The sequence below is a fragment of the Dinoponera quadriceps genome, unplaced genomic scaffold (genome assembly GCF_001313825.1).
Source record: "Dinoponera quadriceps isolate SergipeBrazil2010 unplaced genomic scaffold, ASM131382v1 scaffold405, whole genome shotgun sequence".
In the NCBI taxonomy this organism is placed as follows: domain Eukaryota; kingdom Metazoa; phylum Arthropoda; class Insecta; order Hymenoptera; family Formicidae; genus Dinoponera; species Dinoponera quadriceps.
In genome coordinates this window covers 917,077-934,957 of record NW_014554754.1, presented here as the reverse complement: position 1 = coordinate 934,957, position 17,881 = coordinate 917,077, and the positions used below count along the sequence as shown (strand labels likewise).

Below are 17,881 nucleotides of genomic sequence, written 5' to 3'. Positions count from 1 at the left end.
GGCGACGGAGACGCGGACAAACGAGAGGGGCCGTTAACCCATTATACGTCCGTGGAAAAACTGCAAATAAATTCAGGTAAGCGGGCGGCGAGTCGCGCCCCCTGCACTACGTGAAAGCGCCCTCGGCGCTTTTCCGCCCGATAAATTGTCTCGGTAATCTATTCAGCCCGCCGCACGTTCGCCGCGCCGTATTTACACGAATTCGTGGCACACTCTATGCACTTAGCAGCCCGGATGTGCAGATCCAATTCAACTACCGTAGAGCTATCTGTGTATCTATTGTTGCATTCGGTGTGGTGTGTGGGTTCGGATATAGAATATGATTTACACGTTTCGTCGGGAATAGATTGCGGTGTTATAAAAGGTAGGGCAGTAATTGTTGACGTGTCTTGAATATTTTCGAGAAATAAAAATATTTCACTAACGATTAGATGAAGAACATTTATATTTTGCAGAAGGTGTTGAGAGTGACAACCATTGTTCCTCATATTTCGAAGATCTTCTAGATGGTAGTAATTACTGCCTCACCTTTATTGTTTAATTATAGTTTCTTGAAGGCTCGGTAAAAACAGGCTCCTTTTAATTTTCCGCGGATTTTCCCGGTTTCTCATATGTCTTCTTTACGGGAAAAAGTAAATATGGCAAGTTTCAACTGAACACACGTGAATTTTTCTACCCTTAAAACGAAAACCGGGGAAATCCGCAGAAAAGTTGAAAAAGCCTGGTTTTAGCCTTCAACATTTTTAATACGCAATTTTTTTAATAGAAAGAGAAATTTTTAGAATTTTTTTAGGACATTTTTAGAAATTCTCCAAAAATTCCTTAAAATCTTTTTAATAACTATTTAGAAATTTTTTTTTTAAATCTGTAGAATTCTTCAGAAATCTTTTAGAAATTTGTTAGAAACTGCAATTTATATAAAAAATTAAATGTATTTCAGTACGTTTTTCCCCGTGATATTACTCATTACAATGTTATCACTGCGTATTCCGATGGATGCGCGCAATCGTCGGATATATCAAGATATTTAAAAATACAGTACACATTCTTGCTGGTTTGACGTCGCTACGGATTGGATTCGTATGGCAATTAGTCGGGAAAAATGCACGCCCGACGAAAAAGAAAGGCACCGAATCGCGTTAGATTCCGGATGTTAAAATTGACTTGTATAAACTAATTAGCCGGCTCGCCGAGTTTCGTGTATTTATATCGAAACGCGTGCGCTCTAAAAGCCAGTTATATCTTTTTATCTCTTTATGCATCCCATTCCGTCTTCTACTCTTCTGCGCACTACAGAAGAGAGATTTCCAAAGATGACCTGAATATAAGTAACCAGTTTTCATCCGCAAAATCCGATCGGTGAGTGTGTTTTACCGTGTTGTTACCGTCAAAGAAAAATTATTCCAAAGTTTTTATTATTTTGTATGACAGCTTGAATGAAAATGATCAGAAAGTATTCTAAGTTATAGTTTAAAAAAACCGCTTTCTTTTAATTTTTTCGGAAAGAAACCGAAAGAATTCACGGAAAATGAAAAAAAAAGTTTTTTCCAATTTTCCAATGTTCTTTTCATTTATCCGCGAAAAGAAACCGCGAAAAATTGAAAAAAAAAAACGATTCTTTTTCGAGCCTCTAAAATTATATTCTAGATAAAAAAGTCGCGATAAAAAAATTATCGCGACAGTGAGTTCGAAATTAATGTCAAGTGTATTAATTTTGTCGTAATATTTGTCATTTTCACAGTGCTTAATGACTTCTACGGATAAAAACGATCTTGCATTTGTGAACTGTTTATTCCAGAGAGGTGTCATCAACCGGCTTTAAAAGGGAGCTGCGAGAAATTACGAGAATGATCCCCTTGATGTATGGTCGGAATCCAAGAAATCTACTTGTAAATGCCATGCCCGAAACAGACGTTTCGTTTTTCTACGCAAGGTGGGCCGTGTCGTCTTCGTTACGAGCACGGCCATAGATCTGAGGGATTTGTCCTGTCCTGTCGGCGACGAAATGTAAAACGCATTCGGAACACGCGTGTTATATATCGGTTCCGGTCTACCGGTGGTGGGGTTTCCTCCCAACAGGTTTAGAAACCGTTATGAAGTAAATTTCATGGAGGGTGGGAGCCATTTTTTTTTTCAGTTCTTTTGACTGTGCTTCATTTTCGGTTCCAACTGAACTTGGAAATTTTCGTCGAACAATACAGCAATGAAAACAGGTAACAAATTGATAATATTTAAAATTCTTTATCAGCGGATTTTAAATGACAGGCAACCCTCGTTCTGAAACGTCAAATTTGCAAATCGTTTGTCCCAGAGAGATGTCGATATTCAGATAATATGCCAAAATATTGCAATATTAATATTAATTATTGCAATATATTAACTATATAATAATAATAATAATAATAATATAATATTATTATATGAAACATATTTATAATATTTCTAATATATAGTACAACATTTTGTGTAAATAACGATCCATTGAAACTTGTGTTACTTTAAAACGAGAATATGTTAAAAAGTACACAAATGTATGTTAAATTAACATATTCATCTTACTAACACATTACTTTTTAATATGTTCACCTTACCAAAATAACACAAAAATCTTCGTCGACCGTTACTTACACAAAATTTCTTTTTCTGTGTAATATTATGATTATACATTGCTGTCGTTCATTTGACTTTACGGATTACCGCGCATGCGCGTGCGTGTGGATAAATATACTTCAAACATAACGTTACTGGATCGTGGAACGGCACATTAAGGGGATCCGGCTTATTACCAAGCCGGATTACCTCAGCCGCTCAGAAACGGCATTAACCGGTAGGCGAGCTACTTGATCCCTAATTAATACTCGCGCGCACAGGCGCCAATCGCGAGGTCGCGGAAAAATCGACGCGGCTGATTAACAAGATCGCCTTGATCCGTGTATAAGAGTTACGACGATGCGTGCACGCGTGCCTGCGTGCGTGCATGCGTGAGTACGCGGAGAATACTCCTGCATGCTCGTTAATTTTAATCTCTATTTATTTATTTATAATTACGCGCGCCGATGCGTGAGCTCTATTTATTCCCCACGGTTACGAAGCATCATCGAAAGCGTATTGAACAGCTAAAAATTTCACGGGACGCTGATTGCAATTTGCGACAAAAATACATCTCGTTATTGTGCCCGCTGACAAACAAATTCTGTCAATTATCTCCGCGCGCTTGCGGTCACGAGTTGGATCTTTGTCTCTCCCTCCCTGTCTCTCTCTCTCTCTCTCTCTCTCTCTTTGCGCTGATTCTTTTCTCTCTTGCACGCTAATTTAAATTTATTTTTATTTATAGCTTAATCTTTTTTTCTTTCCTTTTATATGTACACATAGCTTAAATTTATTTATAGCTTACCCTTCTTGTGGCTTTGTTTCTCCTTACTTTTGAATCATCGTTTTGTTTAATATAATTTTTAATTTAATTGAAATTAATGTAATTTTTTCTACTTTATCATGTATCTCACTTGTTTGTTTCGGACTTTTTGTCTCCTTAGAGGGCTTGTCCTAGAATGAAATAAACTCTGTCCTCTCTTTCTCTTCTTTTCTTTCATGGCTATTCTTCACGCGTTTTTCCGCGCGTATTTATGACATTGAATTACGCGCCGTGTCGCGATTCGTTGTCGCGGCCAACGCACTGCTGATTTCTCAAGCCGCGGGAAACAAGGCGGACCTTGGGCAGACGAAAGTCCCCGGAAGCCTCGTCCTCCGAGAGGATGATACATCATCGTTGACACGCGCGCTCGAGGGATCGCGCGAGACGCTCCGAAGAGAACATTGTAGCCGCAATTTGCATGCGCCGCTCGCTCTGAATGCCCGCTCTGATTGCCGTTGAATCGACGGATCTCCCCTGCCTGGGAAAAATCTCCCACGAGCGCTCGTGTCTTCGCGTTTGACCTGATCTCGGTACACACGCGAGTCTCTTTGCAAGCTCCGGGATTCTCCTACTATTATCCCGATTACTCTCTCCTACCCGTCAAAAGCGAAACGACGGAATAACGGAAGCTGCCTTCGGCTGTGATGTTAATTTCTTTTTATGGGCGGGAAGTTTACTCCCGTAGTGAACGACGATGTCTGACAATGAATCAGGATAATGTCCTTGCTTCCGACCTGTCGTCCTTTCGGAGGATGTGAGTACGGCGGGACGCGAGACACGAGGCGGTTCGCAGGCGGACGTCGCGCGCAACAAGTTGAATAAGTCGGAAGGGCGACGGGAAGACGAATCCTCTATCCCTCCGCAATCGCCCGCAAATATATCGTCGATCCTGCTGCGCCTGAATTAGGGAGGAAGGCTCGGAGACGGGAGCGCGTAAAGACATCAAACGAGCGGTCACGCCTGGCCCTGTGTGTTAACACGCAATTTTGGGGTACACACGAGCGTCTCGCATCGCGGACGCACAAAAGGACATCCTCGTCCATCACCGCTCAGAGACTGGGCGTCTCTTCGCGCTTCCTGCTGCGACGGTGGAAAGGAAATGAGGAAGTAGCGATTGCAACGGTGTTCGAAGCGTCAGCTAGGAAATACGCGAGACGCACTTTTTCCCTGATTAATCGACAAGCCTGCCGTTGTAATACTTACGGTAAGATTGAGAACGTCCTTATCGCGCGATCTCAGATTTTACATTACGGTAATGAACTCAATTTTTTTCCGCAAGATGTAATTTTGACCGAGGTGTAACAAAAAGATCGCTTAAGTGTGATGAACTATCATCCCTGCTTTTGCTTGCTGGGAAGCTTTTCGTGATATGTCTTCGCAAACGTAAACCAGGGTAAAGCTGATTTGAAAAATACAAAAAATAAACAGAACAGATTGTTGTTAAATTTATGAAAATTATCAAAGCTCGGAAACTGTGTTTTACTTTTACGAAGATGCACCTATTTATTCGCGAAGATTCGGACGCTATTCCTTGAAGTTAAATTGTTGAAAAATTGCATCAACATTGTTAATAAATTGCTGCCGGGCGGCTAAACGAATTGGTTACGTTCCATGCCTAACTATGCAGGCACGAGCCGTTATTCAGAACGTAAAAGTCGGGTCGGAAAGCGGATCGGGGAAGCGTCGGTGAGTGCAGGATAAACTTGCTAAACCACCCGCTGCGGATAAGGAACAGAAGGTGGACGAAGGATTCTCGCGCTGCGAACTAGAACGACTTTGACATAATGGTGGCCAGGAGAGGAGTGATTATTTGGCCAAAATGGATCCTGTAAATATTCGGGATGGTCAGCGCGTGTCCGAAGGGTGTCGTTCGCAGAAACCGGCGGACCCTCGCAGCGTGAGACCGATTTTGCCGGGAGCCGCGTGTAACGACGTCGAAAAAATTCCGAGGCCGAAAGATGACGTCAGTCGATTAAGCGCAAGTGCATGTCTCGCTCGCAACGAGACTCTTTGCATAATTGGACGGGCCTTAATTACGGAGGAAATCGTAACCGTCAGATCGCGCATCAGCGTTTTTGACGTCACACGGAGTGATATTCCGCAATTTTTGAAAAAAGGCAAGAATGCCTGCAGGTGAAAAAATGTCTGCGATATTTCTTCATTTCCTAACCCTGAAAATTATACTATTTGTAGTACTTTTTCACAATTAGTTTTGCTGCAGATATTATTATTTATAATAAATATCTACGACGCGTTTTTCCTTCTCCATCTTCACTGTTGCCGTGCTTTTTTTACAATTTGATTACCTATAGATATTTTCATTTCGAGAAATACTCTTACGAAGCGTCTGTCTCCCTCCTCTCTTTCTCTTCTACGTGTGAGATGATACATGGCGGGTATAGAGTGTTAAACATCCTTAAAACTAATTATATTGTTGTAGTACTTTTTCACAATTAGATTAGCTGTAGATATTTTCATTCAGAAATATCTACAACGCGTCTCTCTCTCTCTCTCTCACTCTCTTCCACTCACTGAGTCTAAGATGATCCGCGGTAGATGTATTGATAAAACGAGAGATAAACTTACGCTTAAATTTGCGCTCTAATCGTGCCGCGCGAAGTGATAGGCGGCCACCATGGATCACTTCGCCTACTGGAATTAATCAACGACGCGGAGCATCAAAGGGTCGCAAGCTGCCCACCGAAGCAGTTTGTTTATCGTCTGCTTGGCGGCACGCCGGTCCGTCTGAACGTTCTCTCCTCCCTCCGTCAGAAATCATCCGTCCTGATACCGCCGGTCTGCGCGCTTCCGAGAATTTCTTACATTTCTAATCGGTCCACCAACTGACACGCACCAGCTCTCCATTCACAAGGAAACCCGGGTCTGAGCCGTAACTGACCGATCGCGACCGATTCCGACGGACGAGCGTTTGCGACGCAGTAACAACAATCCGCTTTTCTTTTCATCGCTCGTTTCACGGTGTCAAAATTTCTCAAATTGTTCTTATTGACCGATACCTGCTGCCTAAATTGATATCCAAACTCAAAGTAGACCGATTTCACGGCTCAAGAAGTTGACTTAGATCGGTCCCAGACAATACAATATCTAAAATCGAGACATAAGAAGTCTTAGAGACGTCTTGAGAACGTCTTCAAGACATCTTATGTATCTTCATTATCGGCATTGTGCTGTCTGAAAAATCTGTTGACTTTAGACATTGCGTTAACTGAGGTTTGGAACGTCCAAATAAAAATACGAAGTTAATATGACGACGACATTTGCTTATAGATCATAAATTCGATCTACTTTCGCCCCGATCTCTTTATATTTCCACCCGCGTCTCTCGGATATCCCGTGCATAACCAACAAGAAAGGCGTGCAACGCGATAAAGCGCGCAAAAGGCGAACGATGAAAAGTGCATGGGTGTTATTGCACTGGGGGGGAGAGAGAGAGAGAGAGAGTCTCTCTCGCCTCTCTCGTGGCGCGGCTCCTCGGCTCTCTCGGCTCCTCCGCGTTGTGTAAACACCGAATGGACGTCTAGTTAGTTTACACTTTGTTTTAGAGATGTTAGCCAAACACGCGCGCTTCGCTTTGAGCCGCCGCCACCAGCCGTGGCTTACGAACGTAAACCCGCATCGCGGCCGAGAATATTTTTTGGGCTTTCGCACACGCGCGCCCGTCGTCGCACACATGAAGCGGGCGGGTGGGTGCGAACAAGCGTGGGTGAGGACGACGTCTCAAAGGGGCCTTTTCGTACGAGAGAAGATGAAGAGGTAGAGGTATGAGGATAGGACGAGGCGGGCGAGAATCACGCGTGTCTCTCATTCGCGCGGTCGGCTTCTCAATGAAAATATAATTTGTTATTTAAGGAATTCTTCCGTGCTTCCGATGCAAAAAAGGGGAAAAATGTGTCGTCGTAATTGCCACGGTGTTTAGGCGAATATACGCATGTCTGTCTTCTACACAGGGAGAAATTGAAAGGCTCGGGGCAAACAATCGGTCAACTCCATTTTTTTGGATATTGTACGGTATCGACAAAAAACGATTTTGCAAAGTGAGTTGTGCAAATTTTGTTTTTACGAAAATCGTTTGAATAGGCAAAGATCATTCGGTTAATACATTTCTGAACAAAACAATGATTTTATTGGTAATGAAAGTTTTGATAAAAAAAATATTTTTCCTTGAACGGAGCTAACCGATTCTTGCGCCGAACCTTTCAATTACATAATTATTTTCAGCTTCCAACTATATACTTTTCATGGTCTTAACTATAAAAATAGTAATAGTAAGGAGTATGCAAGATTATCATTGATATTATAGTAATTTATTAAAAAATTGGTTCTCCTAATTATAATTATTGCACTATGTTAATTATACAAATACCAAATATTTTTAGTATAATGAATTATATATTGATTTAATTTTGCTATATTCCGTCATATAAATTTCATACATAATCATATTCTCTAGAAACAAATCTTAATTTTTATATAGAAATATATCACATCTTATTGCAATTATATATATCATAATATATTTTACATTACTTGTATATATACATTATATTACATTAAATTATTTATATTATAAAATATAAAATATTTTATGAAAATCTTGAAAATATAAAAATAATAAAAATATTTTATAAAAATATTTGGTAAAAATCTTTTTTTTCAATTATTTTTTTGTATCTGTATTTCATCTCTGTACGTTGTATTTCGTCTTAGCTCTTAATTTTATAAAACAAAGTTGATTCCGCAATGGAGTGCCAACCAAATATTTTTATCGACCGTCGCGCGATGAAAAGTAACCAAATATTCATTAAAGATTTAATAAAGATCGACCCGCAAAATGGCTACGGCAATCCATCGAGACACGCGCGGAATTCCCGGTAATGCGAGCGAAATCCGTTGGACTCGCTCATGTAAACCGGCGTGTTTCAGTTTATTTACATGTCGTTCTTTTAACTTATGGTCGGTAAAACACTCGTCGCCGATCGCTACTTGACTCGAGACGCTTCGCCGAAGCGTGCGTACCCGGTGAACGTAAATCCTGTTTAACGAGATTAGAATGCTGCTTATGGCAAAACAAAGGCGCGTTCATCCGAATGATTAGTGTATCGCTGGGCTGTCAGTCTAATGCCACGACGTTAACAAACAAAGATATCGCGTGACTGCGCTCTGTAATAAAACACGAGAGAGAAAGAGAGAGAGAGAGAGAGAGTCTCACACATCACGTGTAATGCGCGAGGATAAATTTTTCAAGGACAATCACTCTTCGGAATGTTTTCATTTATTTTTATTTCGGCACGAAATTCACATTTCTATTTACATTTCTATTTCTATTGATATCTCTACTTTTGTGTAGGCGTCTGCGGCGGCGTCGTCACCTCGGACACCCCTCGCCGTGACTCTATTATATTTTCATTTCCTCGGCCACGAGTCTCTAACGACGAAAGTATAACACCCCACAACATCGCGCGCAGCAAATGATTTCCCGTTCGGTCTGCCAACACGTGATGCCCTTTTCCGCGGCCGGACAACTTTATTCCGCGCTTCCTCCCGGTGTCATCGGTCCGCCATTGAATCGGAGGTAAGTTATATATCCCTGAAAGGCTCCTTCCTCGAGGGTCCGCGGGCGACGTGTAGTGTGTATACATATACACGGTATTCGCACGGAGGTCATTGTGGCGGCCGACTTCACAGAAGGCAGAAATCGTACAAAACCAACCCATCGGTGGCTTCTTCTTTATCCAATCATCCGCGCATTCACGCCCCGGGGAGTTGTGCTCTCGCGCCTTATACGCCGGCTATTCCGGACGTATCCATCACTCCGAGCTCCTCGGGGGTCGCGTGTAATGGATGCGCTCCGTGCGCAGAAAAGGAGCGAGCTCGACTCGAGCGAATTTCATCGATGTTCTAATTTCCAGGTGTGCTCTCATCGGCCGAACGACGGCAGGTGCGAATCCTCGAGATCGACGGCGCTTTACGGCCCAGCGTTCGGCCCAGCGAGACACGCGTGCAGTCCAGGACAACCGAAGGATGAGTCTTATGGGAGGACGGGATTTCCGGTACTCCAAAGCACGGTCCCATCGAGTTCCACAAAGCTATTCTTCTGTACACGTTGGCCCTTATTACTCGTGCTACGAATTAGCGCCCGGCGCGTCGAGGACAGTGGGACCGTTGTGCGACCGAGGCGTATGAAGGAAAGCAGATCTTGAGGAAGATCTACTGTGTGTGTACATGTATCGGATTACGAGGCCGTCCAGAGACCTCCGCGCTCGTTACAAAAACACACTGACCTGATAGCACCACGGCAATCCCGCTTCTAAATCGAACGCTATATGTATATTCACCGGGTCTCTTGAAACGCGGCAGAAATAATATTAGCACGCGTAGACACACATATGCGAGCGGGCAGATAATGACTCGATTGAATTATCGATACGTAATGATAATTTGACCTTTATTAAACTAGGACCTTCGGTATAAAAAATCGAAATGCGAACTTCGCCAGATATAAGCATTAGCTATTATATTAAATTGTATTATAACATGATGTATACATATACTTGTGAAAAAATAAATAAAATATTAAAATATAATACGTTTACTTTGTTTACTTAAATTCCTTCAATATATTTTCTTCCTTCCTTCCTTCTTTCCTTCCTTCCCTCCAAAAGTCCTATTAAAAAAATGAAACTCGAGAGAAAAATTTCGACAGTATAATTTATCGTTAACTTGTACCGTTTGATTTAGTTTTCCGGAAAAAAAAAATCTCGTGATACCAAAATACAAAAATTAGGAATCTAAGATGAATGTAATTCTCTAATTTCGTAGATTTGTATGAAGAGAACATAATGAGCAAGAAGATAGTATGAATTTCCGGTGAAAAATTTGAAAGCTTGCAAATCTCTAATTCTCAGATTCCGGATCTTCGCATTTTGATCTTCGCATCAGGAGAACATAATGAGTAAAGAGATAGCGTAAAGTTCCGGCGGGAAATTTGGAAACTTGAGAGTTTCTAATTCTCGGATTCCAGATTTTCGCATTTTGGTATCAAGAGAATATAATTCAAAAATTTATTATGGCTACTTGTTCGACTAAAAATTAACGAACGTTTCTTCGCTTCACCTAGCGCGTATTAATTCCAAGGAGATCTCCGATATCGGAGTAAGGCTGATCCGTCGTGGAATTAATGGCGCGCTATAAATATTGATACCGGCCGCGAGTATGACGATATACGCGAGCATAAACCCGCGAAAAAAAACGTGTCACACTATCCTTTTATCGATGTAACCGAATGCCAATTATCGACGCCTCCGGGAAGCGAAAGGCGAAACCTTATAGCGAGTCTTCTATATAGCTGCCGGATTTATATCGTACATATATAAGCGTGGAATGGGCGGCAACATTTTTACGTGTCGCCTCGCGATCTACGTCTTCAATATTTTTGCCAGGCGCGAGAGACACATTTGCCGAATGGTAATCCCAAATTAACGAAGTAAGGGTGCAACCGATTGAACGATACCTCCTCCGTTTTCGTCCGTTGTATCGTGTTGCTTACGACGACGCGGGCGGTGAATACCTTGTTAAGAATTAACGCGCTACAGTGTTGACGAGGCTCGTTAAAATTTCGACACCTGCGCCGTACGTGTCTCCGGGGGTATCGATGATGCGATCAAGCACAGGGGGATACTAAAAATCATATATCTGCGCGACAATTCGTATTATGATTCATTATTTTTACTCTCCTCATATATCTGGAAATATTTTTGAAACGACATAAATATTTTTCGCGTAATTACGTTTAGTAGCGTGCGCAAATTAATCACATAATATTAAATTGATATTACATCATGATACTATAGATGTATATTTTTCAATTTTTATTCATTTGCTTTATACTTTTTCTTTTTATAATTGACGACTTGTTAAAACGTGTTCGGAACGATATGCTTACTCGTGAGTGGAAGTGTCGAAAACTTTGGACCATCCCGGGAAGCCTAATAAAACCTTCACTACGTCTGTCAACTACAGTTACGGTCTTAAATTTATAAACACTGTTTTTATGTGTGTATATATGACCGCTGGTCATAAATATAATTTCCAGACAATACCAGACAATTCTAAGCAGTGGAAACACACAATTTACAAATGGAATTGCCGTTGCCCGGGTTATGAGTAATAAAACTAAACGAAAACTCGACCAGTTCGCTCTTCCCTTCTTTTACAATATACGTGACCGTTATTAAAGCGATCGGGTTTCTCTGCGAGATGGACAGACTCGTGAAAGTTCCCAAGACCGTCTCCAAAATATCATTATCATTCCTAAACATTTGTCGTTGCTGTTCGCGTCCCTCTTGTTTATTATTCAGAAGAAAAAGCGTATTCTTATTCGACGCTCCATGCGACATTTATCTAGAGAAGCGAAGATTGTTACGGCAGTGATACCACGATCGAACACGATACGCAGGAGTTACGCCGGACGCTGAGTGAATTGAATCAGTCGGACGACATTCTATGATCCATCTTTTGTGCGTGCAAATATTGCCTTTCTTTCGCCAAGGCGGCTGCATTAGAGCCAATCGCTTTATAGCCTCAACGAGTTGTCTCGTTTTGAGTGCTTTGTCTGTCAATCGCCTTTATCAAGACTAAGTGTCTAGTGTGGCCCACAGACTGGACTCGCCGCTAGTATATTTCAACCTGTTCAGTTTAACAGGCCAAATCTCCATTTTTATTCCGTCCTACGCTAAGAAAGCAGCAGCTGAATCTACAAAATCACCCACCTTCAAAGAAATTGTTGTGCCCACTGAACAAATTACGCGTTGGCGCAACAATACGTTGCGTTGATATACTTGCTGGCTAAATCGTAATCGTTGAGTCAACTCATTACAGGAATTATATTATTTGTTTGGTGGACTAAACATTGCGCATGAAAAAGTTGTGTTCATTTAAGCAAAATTTCGTTGATTCGACCACATTTTTTTCTCAATGTATACTTCTCTCCTCTCGTACTCTCGGATAAATTGCAAATCCGGGACTGATAAAATAGTATCACGATGGTGTACACGACACATGTCGCCGCATCGTTTCAGGATTCGTCCGATTGTCGAAGGTTCTCGTAATAGGTCCATGATAGCGTGTTGAAAACCCATGAAAGACTCCTAATTCTCACAAAGAACCACGCCGCCCTACGCCGCATTTGTCCGATAAACTTAAACAGACCACCGTCGTGGGCATTCGGCCTTCCCGCGAAGGCCCGTTGTTATTATTTTCATACGTCACTGAGGGACCGCGCCGTCTGTCTTCGAAATAATCCAGATTATATGCGACGAAAAGTGCGTGAAGGGGTCCGAGAATTCAGGTATTTACCGGCATATTGTTGTGCAGGGGAATTTTCAAGAACCTGCGCGTTGACGGACCCGGTCAATGCTGTGTCGGTGAACATTGACAGCGGCGCGTCAATAAGCACCGGTTGCCTCGAATAAATATTTATCGTTTACTCCCTCTCTTCACCTCTTCTTCGATGTTTCCTTGAATTTCTTTTAAAGACATTATTTTTTTTATATATAAATTTTCTGTATTATTTCATTATACATCGGTGTGATCTATTTTATTATATAACATGCACTTCCGTTTTTGTGTAATGTTTTTGTTTAATTTATTATAATGTTATAATTTTCTAAAAATATCATTATTGTAATGTACGTCAGGTATTATATATATACTTAGTTGCTATAAATATGGCATATATATATACTGTAATTTTTTAGAAGATGAAATTTATATAAATTGCGGACGGAGTAGTGAACTCTACGCGGACTTAATTCCAGTCTGTACTGCCATCTTTATACTAAATTTCATATACAGTTCGGCCTTTGCCAAAAAAAGTACAAAGAGTTAATAAAGATATGTATGCATATGTATAATGTTATAACATTGACATATAACATTTCGAGCATAATTACAATAAAAATAAAGATTATGAGATGAGACAGTAATGCTGAATAATTTATAGATCCGTAGAACAGGCAATTGGATTCGTTTCATGCGTGTGCACACGCACCCACGTCTTATATTCTCGAAAAGAATCAAAGTCTCCGGCCACGCGGATTAACATATCGGTGCCGCTTAACTTTTTAAGTTCGGTAAATCGCATTAGGGGGGTGCAATCCCGCGCAATCCCGAAGGTCCTTGGAACGTCGTTGGACGGACGGACGGACGGCTCGTTTTGAGCCGTCTTGACTTTCTCGTCGACAGGGGGGAAACTTCCCCTGTCCCCTGTCTCTCTCGCTTTCTTCTCGTCGGGAGTTTAACGCGATCGTCGTGGAGATCACTACCATCGGCGGTTCCACGGTTGGACCGCGAGAGATTAGTCGGTTGATCTGAATCTCGGAGAATAGGCGTCTCCGGTGATGCGGAAAAAAGGTGCGGAAGGGTTGAGAATTCGATATTTCACTGAATCGAGAGAAAGAGAGAGAGAGAGAGAGTGAGATATATGTTTGTGAGTTATCGAGAAACGCGTAGTAAAATTGAGAAAACTTTGTTGTTTCGTGCACTTAAGAAAAAAATTTCGACGGGATATTTCATTCTTTCTTTTTCTTTTAATTATACTACAATATTTCAAATAAACCATTGCGAGATGACCTTTAATTTAACTAACCAAGATAAGGGAAATGTTATTTATCATGTAAGAAAAACATGTAAGAAAAACAAAAATAAGTGCCTATCGCAACAGTTGATAACTGTCGCTCGAGAGTATAGGCCAATGAAATTTGTCAGACGCATATATGCATCCGTAGTCCAAGCCAATAGCATTTGTAGGATATTAAGTGTCCACAGCATTCAAGAAGTTAACATAATATTATGCGACGTAACGAATACGTGTAACGTTAATCCAAAGGAAAGGGTCGATCTCGATATGATATCTATTTCTCATCTTTCAGCTCCTTCTTATTGATTCTCCGGAAGAGCTATATAGTGGCCATATAGAGTAGCTAACGATTCGCAGTGGTGACCCCTTTCACTTCATCTCTCTCTCTCTCTCTCTCTCTCTCTCTCTCTCTTGTCTGCACAAAATCATCGATGCATCCGCAGAGTCGCTGCGCGGGAAATGTCGAACATGATGTGTACTGTGACGTCAACGATTATTAAACAAATAGACTTGTTTGTTGGTCTATTGCTGATACCTGAAGGCCGTTTTTGCAATTTTCCGTGATGGCGGGGAAACGGAATAATAGGTAGGCTGTGGTCCACCAATCAGTTGCTGGTAAGACGATTTCCCATGGGAGCCGAAGAATGATAATCTGGTAGTTGTCGAAACCAGAAATTTTCCAAAGCCTCCACGGAAGTGTGTCGAATGTTGCGTGCTTTCGCAATGATGATATAATATGCGACCTAGAATTCCATTCGACTCGTCCTAACCGTCCGAATTGTCACCGCTTCGATGGCCTCGTCGACACGCTTTAAAGGTGAGCGATGAGATTTGCGAACGGTTTTTTTAAAAGATCGTTGAGCAGATCGTTTCTAATGGCGGTTTAACCGTCTGAATGTTGAGAAGCATGATCGCTTCTTTTTCGTTTTACATGCGAAAAAAGGTAGCACGCGTTATCATTATGTAACTATTGTAACTATCAAATACATGTCGCTCTAAATCTCTGGGAGACAAATTTGACTGTAAAACTAAAGGCAGCTGAGCCATACAGTATCATTTGTATGACCTGAACTATTAACACAAAGTAAACTCGAAAGTTTTCATAGTCCCTTTAGCTCGTAGAAGGCACTAAGAAAGACGAAAGAATGCAGTTATATCTATAGTTCATTATGAAGTGACGGTGTTCTCACAATGGGCGCCGAGTGATATAAAGATGTCGTGCATAAAGATATTGCATATGAAATAGAGGAAATTGTTAGTCCTATATTTTTATCAAATTCTACAAAATCTTTTAAGTTCTTCCTTTCTTTTTATTATTGATTGACATCGAGACCGTATTGCAAAGCGTATAACAGTAAACTGCTCGTCTTGTTGATAGTTCTGTGATAATTGTATTGAGTCAATTCGACTAACATGAAATGTCAACAAATTTATCTTATTGATACGAACGACAACTTATTTTGATACCTATTTGATAATATAATATGATGTTTGATACACATTGATACACATTAATGAGTACGGTCACTGAGTCGGTCCCATCACTAGTTGTATATTTTTTTTCTCACGGTATTTTGGCAACAATTTGCACACAGACGCATTTTCTCTTATTTATTTTATGTTTCTAATAAAACCAAACAATTTAATATTTCAACGAACAAATGTCTTGCGAAATACCATTTGGGGAAGAACGGACAATGCTTGAAAAAGCAATATCTATTTCTTATCTATGACAAATAGTATCTACGACAAGATACTAAAGTATCTATGACAAATCGTCAATGAAATCGCTTATATGCTGTTTCGGAAAAACCCATTGTGTAATTCAAATTCCATCTTACTGACCATCACAGTTGAGGATAATCAGCGGATACACTAAAATTCTCTTCAAGATATATGAACAACCCAAAAGCCCAAACTCATGCACATTTTTAAATACATCGGATAGTAATTAAGTTCACAAATAGGCAATTTCGACATAAAACTTTAACTTGAAGAGTCTATAGGACAAATATGGTTATCAGAATTATTATAACACACATTAGAAAACGTACATACATAGAGAAAAAGATTTCTTTAGTTTTAATATACGCGCTTTTTTGACTTGAGCTTGTTTAATATAAATAACATAATTTAATCTCAAATATCATTTTGTTTATATGAAAATGTTGTTTTACTAGAGTAAAATATGTTATTTGATTGAAAAACGATATTATTTTGAGGAAATAATATATTTAGTTTTCAATAAAAAAAAAAACTTATTTCATTATATGTTGAATATTGTTTCACTGAAACAAAGAAGTTTCTTAATATTTTTCTAAAGTGGTTTTATTTCTTTCAAATAATTTATTGTTGTTATTTAAAAAGTCAAACAATCCTGTTTGTTTGCTCCACTCCAAAGTACAAATTTGTTTCAATTAAAGAAATCTTATCAAATCCAAAAAGATCTTTTTCTCTGTGTATATATATAACCACTGTATTTAAGAAAGCCTTTTAAACACGACAAGTATAATTTCAACAGGTTCAAGCTGACTGTATTTAAAAGAAAATATAAAAACTCCGACAAAACAGTACAGTTATCGTTAGAAAAAAATATTTTAACAACGGTATACATGGATTCAAGTTCGATATTGGTATTTATTGGTGCTTGGTTAACAAAAACACACATACACATATTTTCCTTTCTTATTTTTGAGATAATCCTGTTGGGACATCGTAATAAGCTGAAAATAATACCTCTGGGCAAAGTTTGTATAACTTATCTTGACTATCGTAAGCTGCCTTCTTCGAATCATCCAAATCCACTCTTACATGAAAGAAATGAGTAAGCCGCTGAGCTTACGTCGAGTGAAAACAGCTATTATAAGCACAGCGCCAGAGCTTTTGGACACAAAATCGACTGACCGAGTTAAAGGATCCAATTGTCAAATTAATATATACTCGTGAAATATTTAATCATTCAGACATTGGAACGTCCGAATGTTTCGACTCACGTCTATTTATTAATATAGCAGCGAAAGCTGTTCCAACGCCAACGAGTGATTAAACATTCAACTCGACGGGATTTCCGTTCCGCACCAATTCTGGAAGTCGGGGAAATTCTTCGATCGTAATACGCCACAACGGAATACCAATGAATAGATTATCCGACATTACCGTGTGTGTGTGTGTGTGTGTGTGTGTGTACGATCAACGTCCGACACATTTACGCTAACTCTCAGTAAACATGTTTTGAGCGTCGCACAAGCGCGCCCCGACAATGCCAAGTGCAAAATATACGCGATAACAATGCGGCCGGCCGCGTCTCGCGAGGAGGCTCCGCCGCGGGGACGACATTTATCTCGCTCGCAAGCTCTATAGCAGCTTTGTCACCGCGTCTCGATTCAACAAACGACGACTATGAAGTCGATGCACCAGGTGCGCGAGCAACGTCCCGCAACAAGCGTCCCCGTCATCTCCATATTCAGCCGCGCTATGAATCCGGAGTTGAACGTTTTCGTCTGCCGTGAAAGACAGACACGCACGCACACACAGACGCGCATCTCTCTCTTCTCGCGCTGATCCTGCGCCGCGACGCTCGCGGCATCCAAGAACGTGCCAATCCTGTAGGGAGGGCGTATAGCGCGGGCACAGCGGCGTTGGATTTGTTTGCACACGTGGAGATGCACGTTTAGTTGCGGCTGCGCTCCCCACCACCGCGGGAGCGCGGCCGGCAGGTCGATGTTGCCTGCGCGCCTGGCTGCCACCTTCGAAATCCCTGCCTCCGCGTGGCCCCGCGCGTCACTTGCATTGTTTGCTGTCAAACATTGGGC

At 40.9% G+C, this 17,881-nt stretch overlaps 1 pseudogene; it reads right to left on the bottom strand.

Annotated features, from left to right (window-relative positions):
* Positions 1-17,452: 17,452 nt before the first annotated feature.
* On the bottom strand, positions 17,453-17,876 carry LOC106741280 (annotated as a pseudogene).
* Positions 17,877-17,881: the final 5 nt, after the last annotated feature.